Genomic DNA, 18,157 nt, shown 5'->3' with positions numbered 1-18,157 from the left:
AGTCACTTTCACTTCTGTGAATCTAATTTATACTTGAGCTTGCCTACATATTTGCCAACCAAATCTGTTGTATCTGGAAGGAATCAGAAATCAAAAGATGTAAGAATTCTTTATTAAGACTTAACACATCGGGGCAGCTAGGTGGCACAGTGGATAGAGCACCGGCCCCGGAGTCAGGAAGGAGTACCTGAGTTCAAATCCGGCTTCAGACACTTAACACTTACTAGCTGTGTGACCTTGGGCAAGTCACTTAACCCCAACTGCCTCACTAAAAAAAAAAAGACTTAAAACATCAATTGCCCTAGTTTTGTATCACTGTAAACTGGTAGCACGATCCATGTAGTAGCAAAAAAAAAAAAGAAAAAAGAAAACCTAGCGTCTAGCTACAGGAATAACTCCTCTGCATGAGAAATAGGATCAGGTTTGGGGAAGAGGGAATGTGGAAATGAAAGGAGCAGCATGGCAAAGAGAATAATATGCCACAGAAGTCCTAACGAAACTTGAGAGGTTACATCGAACAATTCCATCTTCACTTCTAACACAAAGTGGCTAAACTGAGACAAATATTTGGTTATCAGTCTGTTTTAATTGTTGCACTGACTTTTACAACTGTCAGCAGTAATCTGAAGATTTTAAATGTTGAATAGTACTTTTAATGGTATCCTAACCACATATTTAGGCAGCTGGTACAGTAACAAAAAGAGTACTGGACTTGGATCCAGAAGACCTGGGTTTGAATGCTGGCTCAACTACCTGTCTGGCCTTGGGCAAGTCACCTAATCTCTCTGGGCCTCAGTTTCCACATGAATTGAAGGAACTGAACTGAATCATTCAATCAACCTCACCAAGTATACATTATATACACTGACAGGCATTGGGCTGGCTGGCAATTGGGTTCCAAAGACAAAAATGAAATCATTTAATTTTTTAGGAGGAGAAGAAACATGTACTTAAATAATTCATACAAAATAACTTTAAGGTATATTTTGGAAAAGAATCAGGAAAAGATTCATGCAAAAGGTGTCACCTGTGCAATTTGCTAAAAGAAAAAAGATTGTAAAAGGCAATAGTGAGGTGGGAGTACCTTGTAAGCATGGGAAACCAGTCAGTACAAAGGCATGGAGATGGGAGATGTATCATTTATTGGGGAGTAATGTATAATAATGTTGGAAAGATATGATGGGGCCAGGTTATAAAAAACTTTAAAAGATAAGTGTAGGGGCAGCTAGATGGCGCAGTGGATAGAGCACCAGCCCTGGATTCAGGAGTAACTGAGTTCAAATCCGGCCTCAGACACTTAACACTTACTAGCTGTGTGACCCTGGGCAAGTCACTTAACCCCAATTGCCTCACCAAAAAAAATATATATATAAAAAATTAAAAAAAAAAAAAGATAAGTGTATATTGATCCCAGGAGCAATGGAAAGATACTGCAGTTTAGTCACTTGGAGAATGCCTCTAGCAGCCACGTAAAGAATGGACTAGAGAAAGCTAAATTCCTTCTAGCTCTAAATTTATGGTTTTATAAAATAATACTAATAAAACAACAGTAATTCTACAGGAAAGTAATACAGCAGAGGAAAATGAAAGAAATAATAATAGCATTTATACAGAGCTTTAAGTTTTGCAAAGAACTATACATGTTGGTCCTCACAACACTTAACATAGGTGGTATTAACATCCTCATTTTACAGATAAGGAAACGAGACTGAGAAAGGTTAAGCGCTTTGCTCAGTCACAGATAGTGTCTGAGGCAGTATTTGAACTCATCATCTTGACTCCAAATGCACTTACTCACTTTGCCACCAAGCTGCCTCATTTATTTTCAAGTGCATGATTCAATAACAAAATACATTTGAAGTAGAAGATTATAAGGCTACCTAATAGCATTAATCAGTTCTCTCAAATATGAACAGCACTTTTATAAGCAGCAATTAAGTTTTATGAAATATATATATACATATGCAACAAGCAATATGGTGATTGATGGTAAGGAGACTGATGATCAGAAGAAATCATGTTAGGTGTAAACTCTGATAATCACTATCCAAGATAGTCCAAAGATGCTAGTTGAATGACTTTATGGTTAAGTTTGGCCATTAAAATAAATGACTTTATAATGAAATAATATTTTAAGAGCAAAACTAAGGAGATATGATATAGTTGGAATCAGCATATCACAGATCAAGAGATAAAAGGTCCTCAAGAAGCCACCCACTGCAACTAGTTCTACTTAAGTGAGAGGTCCAAGATTACAAGTTACAGAGGCAGGATTTGAATCCAGGTCCACAGATTCTAGGGCTAGTGGTGTCTCCCCTGTGCCTCCCAATTACTTCACATGCGATAAAGTAATAAGTAGTGTTGGTTTCATGTGGCAATTAAAATACAAATAAAATATTCACTTCATATAGAAAACCAATAAGATTAGCAAGTTGTCATGGAAATAAGTCTGCTAAATATTTAGGATTTAAGTATCATTTCAAAAGAAACTAAATGATAATTTATTATGCTGTGTTAAATCTGGGCCTTCACAATTCATAGTCATAAATTTGTATTAATTTTTAAAGTGAAAATCAACTAACTTCAGAACAAAACAAAAAAAATTTAAGACTCAAATTAAATTATGCTACTTTAAGGTCTAAACAATTTAATCAAATTAAAGTGACACTATTATGTTATATTTAGTGAGATTACCTTATGTAATGACAAGATTCTTTTAATGTATAAAATTTAAAAATTTAAAAACAATCATTTACTGAATCTGACTCTAGAAATACAACTTCTTAGCTAGTATTTGTAGGAAGGTTTCAATATTTTAAAACAAAGTAAAATGCTTTAGCTATAAGGCATTTAAAATCCTAAACTGAAGGAAGAATTATAGATAAAATCCCATTAAAAAAATTAAGCAGGCATCAAAATTGCTCTGTTAAACTCCAAATATGCTCAAATGGAAATCTACAATTACCATGTTTAGAAATATTATTTTCTTTTGTTAAAATAAAGCCAATATCTAAGTGTATATTATACTCCCAATAACTTCTTTGGATTTTCACTGGTGTAACTGATAGTACAAACTATAGTTTCTTCTCCTATTTGTACAATGCCCCATTTGGTTCTATAATTTCCCTCCCTTCACTGTACAGCTATACTATTCTGTAGCCCTACTTGTATCCCAGCCATCTGTACACCTACGAAATAAAGCATAAATAACGAGTCAAATTTAATTCAGAGAATAAGAGAATTTGAGAGTTGGAAGAAACCTCAGAAGCTATGAAAATGGATATACAAAAGGGATGTCCAGTAAAGACTGTGCATAAATATCTGAGGGAGCCCATAACAACTAGAGGTAGGTCACTGCTTCAAATTGAAAGATAACACTGTATGTATACATATATGCATATATGTATGAATACACATGTTTGTATGCATTAGTAATGTATACGTTTGACTGCATTTAATAGAATGTAGTGATACTAAGTCAACTAGAGGCTTTAAAATTGGCGAGTCACAAAGACAAGGAAAAAGCATCTCTACAGAATCCTAAATTAAAGATGTTAAAAATGAGATTTCTATTGGCATCACCCTTGCATAAATTAAATATATAACACGCAAGTCAATAAAAGTGAGTAAAGAATATCTCTACATGTATAAAGATGAAGATCAGCCAAAACCTAGAAAATATGCATGATTCTTTCCTTCTGTAAAACTGCAGACAAACTACAAATGAAGCCTTTTACCAATTAATCAAAATGAATTTATTAAGTGTCTCCAAGGTGTATCAAAAAGAAACCCCCAAAAACCAATAATACCTAGGTTCATCATACTCTATGCTAACCTAATTTGTTATCCAAAAAGTGATATGCAACACTGCCTAAATTGCCTACTATCTACCACTGGGACTTCAGAATTGCAGACCTGCAGCTATTCAACATGAGGGTTGTGGAGTTTATCCTTTTCATGGGCCAAGCGGGAGGAAAAGTTCTCTATTCCATTTGCATTTTTGTTTTTTTTCTCTTTCCTCCATATTACTTCCTCTGGATAGGCTACAAATATCTGATGGGAGGAAGAGGTTAAATATGTTAAATGACTGACATTGAGTGTCAAAGAACTGATGGATAAAGGGAAAAGTACGGTTTATTTTATTCATGACCTGATAGGTCAAGAGTATTTATTAAAATTATATGAACTTCCCTCTGTGTAGACTCTTATATCTAAAAATGTGTTAAAATATTTTTTTTTTACCATACCTAGTATGAGTGTGTGTGTGTGTGTATAAAGGTCCATATGAAAATAGGCTGGCCCCTTGCAAACAATGAATCATTTTAAAAAGCAGTATCAAACATTAAAAAAAAACAACTAAACCTTTTAGTCAATGAGTTTCAAAACAAATATTAACACTTATTTTAAAGTCATGTTTAAATGCTGTTTTTATTTATTCATTCATTCATTTGGGGAGCTGGGTCTCCTAACCTCATCCAGGTTGGAAGTAAAGTATTCATCACTCAGGCCAAATCCCAGTGCTGAGCAGCAGAGAAGCTCTGGCCTGCTCGTTTCTAACCTAAACCAGTTCACCCCTTCTTAGGCAGCCTGTGGGCTTCACTGCTCCTAGGGCTTTATCATACAGATGCAAAAATTAGTCCAGATAGCTGTTAAGGCTTTAACCCTTACTGCAGCTCAGAACTCCAAAATTTCAGCAAATTCAATAGCCCCAGGCTCCTTGGCATCAGGGATAGTAGGAATTCGCCACAACACTTAGCTCAATTATACTTTTAAATCCCAAATTTGTTCTGAATCTAGGGCAGGCAAATTTTCCAAGCTACAAATGAAGCAACTCATTTGAAAATCACTGGACTCATTGAAAAATCAAGATTAAAAAAAAAAAAGGCCTTAACATGCTATTTCAAAAAAAAAAAAAATGATAATGGACCAAATCTATTAGTATCAAAAGGCAAAGAATGCACTGATCACCTGCTTTAAAGGAACCCAAGAGGAAAAATCTCAGGAATATCATAACCCCCAAATCCAGAACTTACATATCAAAGAAAAAATACTGAAAACATGCAGAGTAAAGCAGTTTAAGTTCTGAAAGACCAATTAGAGCCATACAAGCTTGCTGTCTTGGGGGAGGGAAGGAGGGAGAAAAATTTCGAACTTAAAATCTTACAAAAATGAATGTTAAAAACTATCTTTATATGTAATTGGGGGAAAGTGCTATTAAGGTGGGGAAAAATCACACAAGCTTTCACTACCCAAATTAAAGAGACAGACAGGCAGAAATCTTAGAACACATTATTACAGAAGGCAAGAGAGATAGGTTTACAATCAAAAATACCTTACCTTGCAACAATGGGTATAAACTAACAGGGGAAAAAAATAAGCCTTTAATGGATATGGGACTTTCAAGCATCTTTGATCAAAGCTGAGTAAGAATTATGAAATACCAATATGAGAATCAAGAGAAACCTAGAAAGGTAAATTTATTTGAGCAATGAGAAGGAGATGAGAAGGCCATTCTAAAATCAGGAGAAGGAATAAGGGTTCCTTCAAAATCTTAATGTGTTTAAAGGGTGCTGAATGAATTAAGTAAGAACAACAAAGGTCCTGGATTGGTTCTGTTCTTAGTGAGTGAAAAAAAGGAAAATGAATCAATCAAGCAATTAATCAGGAAATATTTATTAAAAACCTACTCTGTACCAATGATTATGCTAGGCTCTGGCAAAATAAGTACTCACAAGGAGCTTACATGTTAATTAAGACAAGGAGGTATAAAAAAAGTCATAAAAAAAGTGAATAAACAAATGAATAAACATACACTACACACACACACACACACACACACACACAAGGAAGAGCTCTAACATTTGGGCAATCAGCAAAGGCTTTACATGGAACATGGTGAAAGAGTTGCATTTTAAAGGAAGAAGACTATGAGTGAGAGCCAGTTCAAAGGCAAAGAGAAGGGAAACGGAACTGTCCTGGGTAAAGTAAACAGAGAAGGCCAGTTTGGCTAGATTACAGAATGCAGGAGAGGGAGTAATGTTCCTTGAGAGCAGGGGCTGTCATTTAATTTTCTTTGTATCCCCCATGTTTAGAATAGAGCCTAGCCCATAAAAGGTGCTTAATAGGGGGCAGCTAGGTGGCACAGTGGATAAAATGCTGGCCTTGGATTCAGGAAGACCTGAGTTCAAAGCCGGTCTCATACACTTGACACTTACTAGCTGTGTGACCCTGGGCAAATCACTTAACCCCCATTGTCCTGCAAAAAGCAAAACAAAAATCCAAAAACATAAAACAACAACAAAAAGTGCTTAATAAATGTTTAATGACTGACTAACAATGAGGCTGGAAAGTTAGGTTGATTTTATACAGCTTAAAAAGATAAAGAGAATGGGGCAGCTAGGTGATGCAGTGGATAGAGTACTGGCCCTGGAGTCAGGAGGACCTGAGTTCAAATCCAGACTCAGACACTTAACACTTACTAGCTGTGTGACCCTGGGCAAGTCACTTAAATCCAACTGCCTCACCAAAAAAAAAAAAAAGTAAAAACCACACCCTTCAAAAAAAAAAAAGATAAAGAGAAGACTATATTTTATTCTAGGGTAAGAGAAAGCCACAAAAGTTGGATGAGTGAAGGAGTCACATGGTCAGATCCCCACATAAGGAAAATTACCTAGGCAGAAGATTATAAAATGGACTGGAGAAATGAGACACTCAAGGCTAGGGAACCAATCAGGAAGATGTTATTAATAACTATTAGTAGGCCTCCACCAGTCGCAGACGACCATCGATCAGCGCCATTGAAGAGCCACAGGCCACAGTGTGGCTGTGCAGTCCGATATGGGAGCCACAGCCGCATCCCATGGTTGTATCTACCCCATGAGGAGTAGCTGGAGTGTCCTCTCCAGGGCGCTGGCCTGGGCAGATCAATATGGAAAACAAGCTGTTGCCCATGCAGCAGGTTTTCCCTCTCCATGACATTGGTGGATGCAAAGGAGAGGCAGAGCCAATACAGTTTGGCACCAGTGCCGCCGCCAGAGGAATGTGATATCCAACATCCAACTGCCTAAGGGACTCTGACTCCCCAAGTCTTTCCCACATATGTGTATAGCTGCAAGGCAGTGGAGGTTTAAAATCAGGGTTTCCTTCCCCTAGGCGGGTTGCCTGCCAAGGCTAACGAGCCCCACCTGCCCAAAGCAACTGGTTTTAAGGCACCAGTGACTTGCCTTCACCCTTTCTCCTGTTAGTAGAAACAGTTCTGCCACAAGAAGGCCAGGAGTTTGTATGAGAAATAGTGAGGGTCTAAAACTAGGGTGGATAGCTTTCTTTGTGAGTGGAGAGAAATGGTCAGATGTGAGAAGTGCTGTGAAAGTAGAAATGGAAAAATTTTGCAAATCCTAGATAGAGTGAGAGTCAGGAGTCAAGAATAATGTAGAGATTATGAACCTGACATACTGGAAGGATAGTAGTACCTTCAAAAGACAGAAGGAATTTTGGAAGAAGATAGGGTTTAGGGGGAAAGACAGTGAGTTCAGTTTTAGACATGTTACATTTAAGATATATCTCTTAAATATCCAGTTTGAAAATATCCAATAGGCAAATGGAGTGCCACAGGGTCATATATAACCCTCTTTGTGTTCTGTATATGAAAATGCTCTCCTTTTTTGGTGCTCAAATTCGGAATATATATATAAATAAAGGAAAAGATTTAGACTCAGAAAACTTGGATTCAAATCCTAGTTCTGATATTTACTATTTTACTTGACATTATCCTAGGCAACACAGTGTCCTTTAAATACATTCCTCATAACACCTCACACCTATCAGAGTGGCGAATATAACAAAAAAATAAAATATTGGATGTTGGAGGGGATGTGAGAAAGCTGGGACACTAATCCACTGTTGGTGGAGCTGTGAAAAGATCTAACCATTCTGGAGAGCAATCTGGAACTATGCCTGAAGGGCTATAGAACTGGGCATACCCCTTTGATCCAGCAATATCACTGCTAGGTTTATATCCCAAAGACATCCTCCAAAAGAGAAAAATACCTATTTGTACAAAAATATATTTATAGTAGTTCTTTTTTGTGGTGGCTAAGAATTGGAATGACATATTGTGAAGTGAGCAGAACCAAGAGAACACTGTACACAGAGACAGCAATATTGTTTGATGAAGATCTGTGAATGACCTGACTATTCTCAACAATACAATTATCCAAGACAATCCCAAAGGACTATAGATGAAACATACTATCCACTTCCAAAGAAAGATATTGATGGAACAGACTGAAGCATGCCATTTTTTACTTTCGTTCACTTTTTTCTTTTAAGCAAGTTTTCTTGTACAAAATGAAAAATATGGTAATGTTTTACATAATCATACATGTATAACCCTTATATGATTGTTTGCTGCCTCAGGATGTGGGGAGGGAAGGGGAAGTTTGAAAAGGGACCAAAAAAATTGGAACTCAAAACTATAAATAAAAATGTTTATCATTAAATATATTTCTCATATCACCTCACACCTATCAGTTCAAAGAAGTGAAATGATTTACTCAAGGGCACAAAACTATTAATGGTAGATCCAGGATACCAAAAAAAATTTTAAACAGATAGTGAGAGAGAGAGAGAGAGAGAGAGAGAGAGAGAGAGAGAGAGAGAGAGAGAGAGAGAGAGAGGAGGAGGAGGCAGAGCAGCAGCAAGACAGTCCCTGCCCTCAAGGAGTTCAGTCTATAAATGCAAACAATTATATACAAACAAGCTACATACATACATAAATTGGGGAAAATCTGTAAGGGAAGGCAGTAGAATAAAGGGAAATCAGGAAAGCCTTCTGGAAACTTGTGTATACTATTTAATTTGCTATGTTATTCATTCTACAAATACATCTGGACCTAAATTTCACTGTTTTTATCAAAAACAATTTTCCACTGAAATAAGTGATAATAGTTTAAACTTAGGTAACCTAACCGTGAAAGTTCCCAAATTGCTATAAAATAAACTAGCTACAAAATACTATCAATTTAAGTATCCTGCACATCAAAATGAAACATGTTACACTTAAGTTGCTTTTAAATTATACAACTGATTTTTTTCCATGCAAAAGAGCATGCATTACACAGAGCTCTGGCCGCCATGAGTAGCAATCTTCAATACCATGAAACGCTAATTTGATTAAAAATATAAATTGATTGAGTAAAACTCAAAGAAATAGGTTGGTATAAAATATTGAATCACACTTTGTTTCCTAGTTACTTCTTTGACAAACAAAGCAGATACCTCCATTTTCATTAAGATGAGCCACCACAAAACAGGACGCCCTTAGGGAAAAAAATGTGAAATAAGACTAGAAGATTTTAAGTTAAAGAGTAAATACAACTGTTGTCAAACTCAAATATACCATCTGGTACTATCCTATTTTATTTTTTTCCTTTGTATCCCAGTTTTCCTTCTCCCTTATTACTGAAAATGATTTGTGATTTATTGACTGAATTTCACACAAGTATGGGAAAACTGCATAAAATAATTTAAAATCAGAAGAAAATTTCCATAAAATCTGTCACTTTTGCTCACCAAAAATGCCTCATACTTTACAATTATACTAAATATATATTCATATCTTTCAAACAAATATACTAGCATTTTTGAGAGTTGTCAGGCTCCAACTGTACAAAAAGTTAATCTCCTGACTACTAGACAACATAACTATTAAAAACCTTTAAAATGTCTGTATTGGTACTTGCCAATAGTTAGTAAGTATCTGGGGCCAGATTTGAATTCAGGTCCTCTTGACTCCAGGGCCAGTGCTTTAACCACTGTGCACCTAGCTACCCTACACTTACTTGCTATGTGATCCTGGGCAAGTGACTAAAGCCCAATTGCCTTAAACGTCTGGGGCCATCTCCAGTCATCCTGATGTATATCTTGTCACTGGATCCAGATAGCTCTGAAGGAGAGACTGAGGTTGGTGAGCTTGCACAGCCCTCCCTCACTTAAATCCAATTCACTACAAATCATGACATCACTTCCCCTATGTCACGGCCTCTTTGAGATCCAAGGACCAACAACAACAAGAAGTGCTAATTGTACTCAGTAAGACAATAAACAGTTAATATGTATGGACTACATGCCAGGCACTCTGCTAAGTGCTGGGGAAACTAAGAAAGGCAAAAGACAGAAACAAAAACAAAAACAAAACCCCCCAAAAAACTCAAGGAGTTCATGGCCTATTGGGGGAAACAATATGTAAATAATTATGTACAAACTATATGCAGGATAAATTGGAGATACATAATAAATAGAGGAAAGGCACCATGAAAAGATTCCTTCCGGAGGTGGGATTTTAGGTGGGACTTGAAGGAAATCAGGAAGTGGCTGAGATGAAGAGGGAAAGAAATGGGGGTGGAGGGGTTGGGAAGACACAGCAAATAAAATGTCTGGAGTCAAGAGATGAAGTCTCATTAGCATTTTACTTTTGTTTTTAATCTTAGATTTTCATCTCATCTTGACATTTTTTTTTCTTTCTTTTTAGGTTATATAGTATAATCATGTTGAACGTATTTCCATATTAGTCATGTTGCAAGAGAAGAATCAGAACAAAAGGGGAAAACCATAAGAAAAAAGAAATAAACAAACAACAACAACAACACCAAAAAAAAAGTGAAAATTGTATGCTTTGATCTCTGCCTTCAAACTCCATACTACTTTTTCTGGATGTGGAGAACATTTTTCATCACAAGTCTTTTGAAATTGTCTTGGATCATTCATCATATTGCCAAGAGCTAAGTCTATCACAGTTGATCATCATACAATACAACATTTATTTCTAAGCACCTTGACCTATTCAAACAAATGAGTAAACTTAAAAAATAAATTGTGAGTAGAAAAAGGGATATAGTATTTCATATTTAAGTTTAACCAATATGAATCAATTGCCATGACAAAGAGAATATAAAGAACATTTTAAAAAAACAAACAACTTTTGTCAAGAAAAACCTGACTTACTTGCCAAGAGAGGAGAAATGGCAGCCAATGGCAAAATTTAAAAAAAGTTTGTCAGACCAAAATAAGAAACATTACCTTGTAGGAATTTAGGATTAAAAAGGAAAACAATAAGTAGTTTTTTTAAAACATGAAAAAAAGACACGAATAGAATTTTATAACAAACTATCTTCACCAACAAAGTCAAAAGAACCACCACTCTTGAACTCAAGTATCACAGAAATGGAGCTATAAATAGAACTAAAAATAAAATAAAATAAAATAAAATAAAAAGTCATACAAGACCAAGTAGAGTAGTCCATGCTGGAGACAACATAATGTCAAGGAACTGAAGAGTCAGTTCACAAAGGGAGATAATCAAAAGTGTAAAAAAAACCCTGACCTTGTCAATGCTGAAAAGCAACTGATGATTTATATTCTTACATTCCCATTTACATAAGATTTTTATGATTATCATCTACATATAAATCATGGGATACTTAAAGAAATTAGTAGGGAATAGGAAGGTTTTCACAAGCAATGTAACACACAAACCATATCTTCATCATCAGACAACTGAGCAAAATCTAGAGCAAACAGAAGGTTCTACAGTTTATTGTTGTGATTAATTTAAAAAAAACTGATTTGGTAAAGCAAAATGTGTGTCTTAAAAAGTTCTTCTAATACTGTGTGTCCCATGCCCAAAAACTATCATAAGAGTCCTTGAAAGATACAACAAAGATAACAACTTATAACATTCAGATTACAATTATCTGAAAAAGTATAAAACAGGGACTAGGACTGAGGAGATGCAGAGTAGAATCAGTGTTAAAGATTCCCTATGAATGATGAGGATTTCTATGTGCTGTTTGAAGGTGACCTCATGCTGATTGTTAATAAAACATTTTCAGAGCCATTTGGAAAAGAGCTATATAACCAATTACAACAGTTTGACTTAAAGAATGGGGGGAGGAATAAATAAACAAGTATTAAAGAAAGTCCGTATTTTTTAAGACCCAATTAGAGAAACAACTTAGAGAGCTTGTCCAACAATATATGAAATTAGAACAGATATTAATTAAGACAATGAGTTAGGCACAAACTAGGAGGGGTACAGAGTTAATGGAAAGTACTACCCACATTCTAAAACAACAAATAAATGATTTCAGAAAGTCACTAAGACTACCACACAGTTGTTCTGAAACTCTTTGAACTATACATACCTTCCCTCTCTATGTAACCTAGCTGCTTTTTGTAGTCTCATTTCAAACTTCCAAAAGTACTATTCATGACACTATGCCAAGTATTTTTTTTAACAGAACAAATAATAAATCAGGATATAACAGTATGTTCTAGGCTAACAAAGAACATACAGCCAAAGTAACTACTTTAATAGGCATAAAATCACCAGGGTAGGGATTCTTAACCTTTTTTGTCATGAACTTCCCCACTGTGAGCAATCTGATGAAAACTAGGGACCCCTTCTTAGGATGTTCTTAAATGTACAAAATAAAATAGTCTTAACTGGGAAATCAATTATAATGAAATATGATTATAAAAATAGTCTTAAAAAATTCAAGACCCCAGGTTATGAATTGTTGAACTAGGGATTTCCTTAAAGTCTGTGCCCCCTTAGCAGGTGCACTTATAGCCACTTTTTGTTGAAGTAATGAAGTGATAAAACTCAATTACGAGAGACACCAGGGAAAAGGATAAAAGCTGAGTTAATATTGTAACCATGACTTGAAACTGTCATACCTGTCCAGTTATTTTAACTTAGATATCTTCTCCCTTTCACAGCCAAAATCTTAGAATGAAGTCATCTACACTAAATGCCTCTGCAACCTCACGTCCCACTCATTTCCAGACTCCTTCCAATCTGGCTTTCAAATCTGACCACTATAATAAAAAAGGTTGCAGATAGTTACCAACAGAAAATATTTTTCTATCAAATATCCCTTATAAATGTCTAGCCAAGATTTTATTTATAAGTATGTATATATGTAAATTTCCTATAAAACTAAGAGATGGGGGCAGCTAGGTGGCACAGTGAATAAAGCACCAGCCCTGGATTCAGGAGGACCTGAGTTCAAATCCATCCTCAGACACTTTACACTTACTAGCTGTGTGACCCTGGGCAAGTCACTTAAACCCTAACTGCCCCCCCAAAAAACAAAAAAATCCTAAGAGATACATTACCCAATAGCTAAGAAATATGAACAAATAGATTTCAAAAGATAAATTACAAACTGTCAATAATTATATAGAAGACTGTTTTAAACTACAATTAATAATAAGAAAAATGAAAACTATAACAAGTCTGAGGTTTCAACTCACACACAGCAAACTAGCAAACAAAAAAGACAGAAATAGTCCATAACAAAGAATTATGGACACTGTTAGAACAAAGAATTCTAACACTGTTCTAATAAGATCTGTTTGTGGAGTTATGGATTGATCCAACCAGTCTGGAAAGCAACTTGAAATTAAGCCCCCAAAGGGAACAACATGTACATATTTTGGAACAGCAGAATTTGGAAAGCACTAACCTTGAGCCATAGTACCCAAGATTAAATAAATCCCAGTATGACCATGGGCAAATGACATAATCTTTCTGGGACTCAAGTTTTCTTCATCTCTGAAATAAAGGAGGTTGGACTAAGGTTCCTTCAAGCAACAGATCTATAATCCTATATTGTATTTTCATTTAACCCAGAAATCCCACTGCTATGGTATACAAGATTGCATATACAACAAAACAGGCACAGCAACACATTTTTGTGGTAGCAAAGAACTGAAAATAAGTGGGTGCCCCACTAATAGGGAATAGCTAAACATACTGTGATAGCAAATAATAATAATAATAATAATAATAATAATAATAATAATAATAATAAACAAACACTGTGAATGAATATAAGGAATTCAGAGAAATGTGGGGAGACTTATGACTAATACAGCATGATGTAAGTAGAACTAGGAAAACAATATACACCATGGAATAATACAAATTAATCACTAAGCCTTTATTATACCTCCCTTATGTGTCAGGCACTGTGTTTAGTGCTGGTGATAGAAAGACAAAAATACAACTGTCCTTGTCCTCATGCAATTTATTACTTTCTATCAAGGTATTATGTACAGAAAAGTACGTGCAAAATCTACGTAAAATGAATACAAAGTAATAAATACAACTCGTCCATGGGCATTGGGAGAGGAGCTAGCATCTGGCGGATCAGAAAAGAAAAGGACCCATTTAGGAGGTAGATTTGAGCTGAGATTGACGGGAATTAGGGATCCTAAGAGTTAAAAGAGAAGTGAAGTGCTTTTTAGGTGTGTGGGGTAGACAACTGAAAGGTATAAAAACCAGAGATGGCATGTCACATGAGAACTACTGTAAGAAGGCAAGGCTGGCAGAAATGTTGAGTGAAGAGGAGTACTGTATAATAGATGGTAAGGTAAGTCAGAACCAGGATGTGAAGGGCTCTAAATGTCAAAAAGAAGAGTTTGTATTTATCTCAGAGATTATAGGGAGTCCCTGTAATTTATTGAGTAGGGAAATAATGCTCTAACCTGTGCTTTAGAAATATAGTTTTGGCAGCTGTGTTGAGAACTGAGCTCTGAAGAAGGTTAAACAAATCAGAGGTTATTTCAAAAGTCCAGGGCAAGAGGTAAACCTAAACTGGGGTGGTAGCCATGAGAATGGAAAGGGATGAATGTGAAAGACACTGGGGGACATAGAACACCTGACAAATGACTTTTATATAGGATGAAGGAAGTGAAGAGGTGAACATGACTCTGAAGTTGAGAACCTGGGTGCCTAGAAAGAGAAGTCTGAAAGATAAGTGGATCTGAAGGTTTGGAAGTAAGGTGTAAACAACTTCTGTTTTAGTGATGTTGAGTTTGAGATCCCTATCATACTTCAAGTTTGAAGAATTCAGGATAGTTGATCATGTGGGACTGAAGCCCAGGAGAAAGACTAAGGTTGGATAAGTAAATTGGAAAGACATTTTCATAGAGATGATAAACTAATGGGAACTGATCAGTTCACCAAGAAAATGTAGAAAGAAAAGAGGACAAAGGATAAGTCTTGGGAAATAAACAGAGGACATGTGGATGATGATCCAGCAAAAATGACTGAGAAGGAATGGTCACATGAATAGTAGGAAAAATCAAGTAAGAAGAGTATCACAAGAACTCCTAAAGAAAAGAGTATTCTAGAGTGGGAGGTAGTCAACAGTTTCAAATGCTATAGAAAGGTTCAGAAGGATCAAGATTAAGAAAAGACCATTATAACTGGCAAGTAAGAGCTTGATGGTAACTTTGAAGAGGGCAGCTTCTGTTGAGCTATGAGGCTGGAAGCCAGAATGAAAAGGATCAAGAAATGAGTGTGAGTAGAGGAAGTAGAAGAAATTACTGCAAACAGCTTTTTTTGTTTTAATGTGACTATGAAAGAAAGGAAAGCTAAAGGACAAAGAGAATGGTATGGTCAAGTGAAGATTTAAGGATATTCAAAAAATAAATTCTCTGAATATAAAAAAAAGTTCATGGTCAATCTTAGAAAAATTCCCCAGTGACGGGTGCAACATGTTTTAAGGTCATACTTAAACCAGAAAATTAGTTATGGAAATTTTACTACTTCATGGGCTTTATGCCTATGTCTTTCATCTAAATCAATACAAATAAAAGTAAGGACATTTAAGTCCTTTCAGGAAAAAACATAATCTTAACAAAAATTGTAAAAGGCTACTACATATTTATGAAAACAGCTCAAAAGTATATATATTATTTTATACTTTAATTCTCACAAACTAATGTAACCAATGACATTTCCTATCCTTTTTATTCCTCCAAAAGATCATATACATCCACTTATCACTCCTCGAAAACACTTTAATGGCTCCACAATATCTAGAAAATAAAGTTCAAAATCCTTAAGCCTACTATTCAAGGCTCTCCAAAATCTGACACAACCCTTATCTCAAAACTATTACTCCATGCTTTCAACAAACTGCTCAAACCATCCACATATCTTGTATTTTCTAATTTCTGTGCCAATGATAAGGTTATTCTTTATATCTCTAAAGCCTAGTATTTACAATTCTCCACATGTCAACATACCATTAAGACAAATTTTATGATATTTTATTACCTTATATTTTAAGGAATGTGACTAAAGATAGCTGTACGGTATCATTCATATGCCACTCTGTGAAGCCTTTCCTGACCAAGTGATTCCTTCTTCAAAATACCTCTTTAGCTTTTTATAAATTACATTTATCTGATTAACTGTTTTAATTTTATGCATTGATCATATTCTATTTGTACTATACTTATACAGTTTTCTGTATAAATATAATATAAACAGAATATGCCTAACCATCCCCAATTAGCTTATAAAGACCTTTAAGGGCAGGAAACATATCTTAATTATACTTTTATCTTTCCCCAAACGTCTAGCACACACGGTAGACATGTTAATGAGTGAAATCAATACACTGATATCTTAAATTAACCTTATTCAGGAAGAATAAAATTATTGCTAATTATTTTATATTATTTTAAACTTAACATGATTAAAAAATTTTAAAAGATAAATCTTTTTAAAATCTTTTTTTCCATTTTTGGTTAATTTTCCCTTCTGCCCCATCTCCTCACCTATGCCTATAAAACTTTATCAGGCATCATCATGAAATTATCACCAGACAATGTACTGATATAAGCTTCTTTTAAAAGTTTGATTAAAATGCCAGGAACACATAAAGGCTTAATAAGTTTTAGGGTATTTAAAATAATAAAAGAAAGCTTCTGAATAAATGGAATCAAGATTCTCTCATGTAGAAAAGTTTAATAATCAACAATTAGATTACTGTTTTCATCTGGGATGACAACACAGTTGATTATCTTGAAAGGTTAACAGGAATATATATATATGTAGCTTAGATACCAGAATCAATGAGCACAACTTTCTCAATGCAGATTTTTACAGAGAATAAAGTCTTTGCCTCAATTTAAAAGCGTAACATTTGAAAAATAAATGACTAGGGAACCACTAGGATCCAGACTTCACTATTTGTAGAAGGGTAGATGTAAAAAGGTGGCATTAATCAAGTATTTCAGAATGAAATGATGACTTAAATGTTAAATTTCATTTAAATTTAATCTACATTAATCTAATAGTCTATAAGGCTGGAATGAATGAATATACTACAAAGAAGAGAAGATATTTATTTATTAGCTCCAAATTAGACCACTAGAAAGCTGAAGTATTAAGACAAATTCCCAACTATGAATAGCTTTAATTTTTGCCTCTTTTTTAAATAAAATGCAAATCTCAAAAGATCTATGTCCCTCAAGAATGTCAGATGATTATATCTTCAACTACTTTGAAGCAAGACACTATGCTAAAATCTAAAATACATACTTAATTTCCATGCTAAAACAGTGAGATATGGCCAGACCAAAAGCAAATAGAACTTCAAACACAGATTTTTTTTTAAATAAATGAGGGAACAGTCAACACTCACAGAGAAACATGAGAAGCAGGAAAGACAAGAGGAAGAACAACACTAAAAGAAACAGCCATCAAGAAAAAGACCTGAAAAAGAAACCAAAACTTAGAATTAAACATTAAACCAGAAAAAAAGACCACTTGATAATCCAACTAACACTGACAAAAATAAGAGAATATCACCTAAAGAGCTAAAAGGCAAGGCTAAAAAAAAAGCAATAATTTTAAAACATTTCACTAAAATCTTGAATATCACAAATATACCTCTGAATCAACAAAAAAAAAGAAATGACATAAGAGTGACAGAAAATTGCATGACTTTTAAAAACCTACCAATTTTAAATAATTTCATTTTAATTCTGAGAATATAAAAGTAAAATTTATAACAAATTGAAATTTTCTCTTCAAGATATGTCATTTATAGCTAAGAAAAATTTGTTTACATAGCTGATTAATTACAATTGTTATGATGGTTACAGTGAAGCATTTTGAATTATAAATGAATATATTTTAAAATAAGATTTGTTTTTAGTTAAAAAGCCATATTAGTGAGGACATAATGATTAGGTAAAAAGCTACAGAATAGAATTATACAAAAAACTAAATTTTTGCACTAAGTAAAAAAAAAATGATCAAATGAAATTAAAAGATAAGATTTATTCAAGTTTA

At 34.6% G+C, this 18,157-nt stretch overlaps 1 protein-coding gene across 1 annotated transcript in view; it reads right to left on the bottom strand.

Annotated features, from left to right (window-relative positions):
• Positions 1–18,157, bottom strand: part of CDC73 (cell division cycle 73) — a 111,828-nt gene that overhangs the window by 50,802 nt on the left and 42,869 nt on the right. The window lies entirely within an intron of this gene.

This window comes from Dromiciops gliroides, chromosome 4 (genome assembly GCF_019393635.1).
Source record: "Dromiciops gliroides isolate mDroGli1 chromosome 4, mDroGli1.pri, whole genome shotgun sequence".
Lineage (NCBI taxonomy): Eukaryota > Metazoa > Chordata > Mammalia > Microbiotheria > Microbiotheriidae > Dromiciops > Dromiciops gliroides.
Note: the sequence above shows the minus strand (reverse complement) of the source record. Positions and strands in the feature narration are given on the sequence as shown.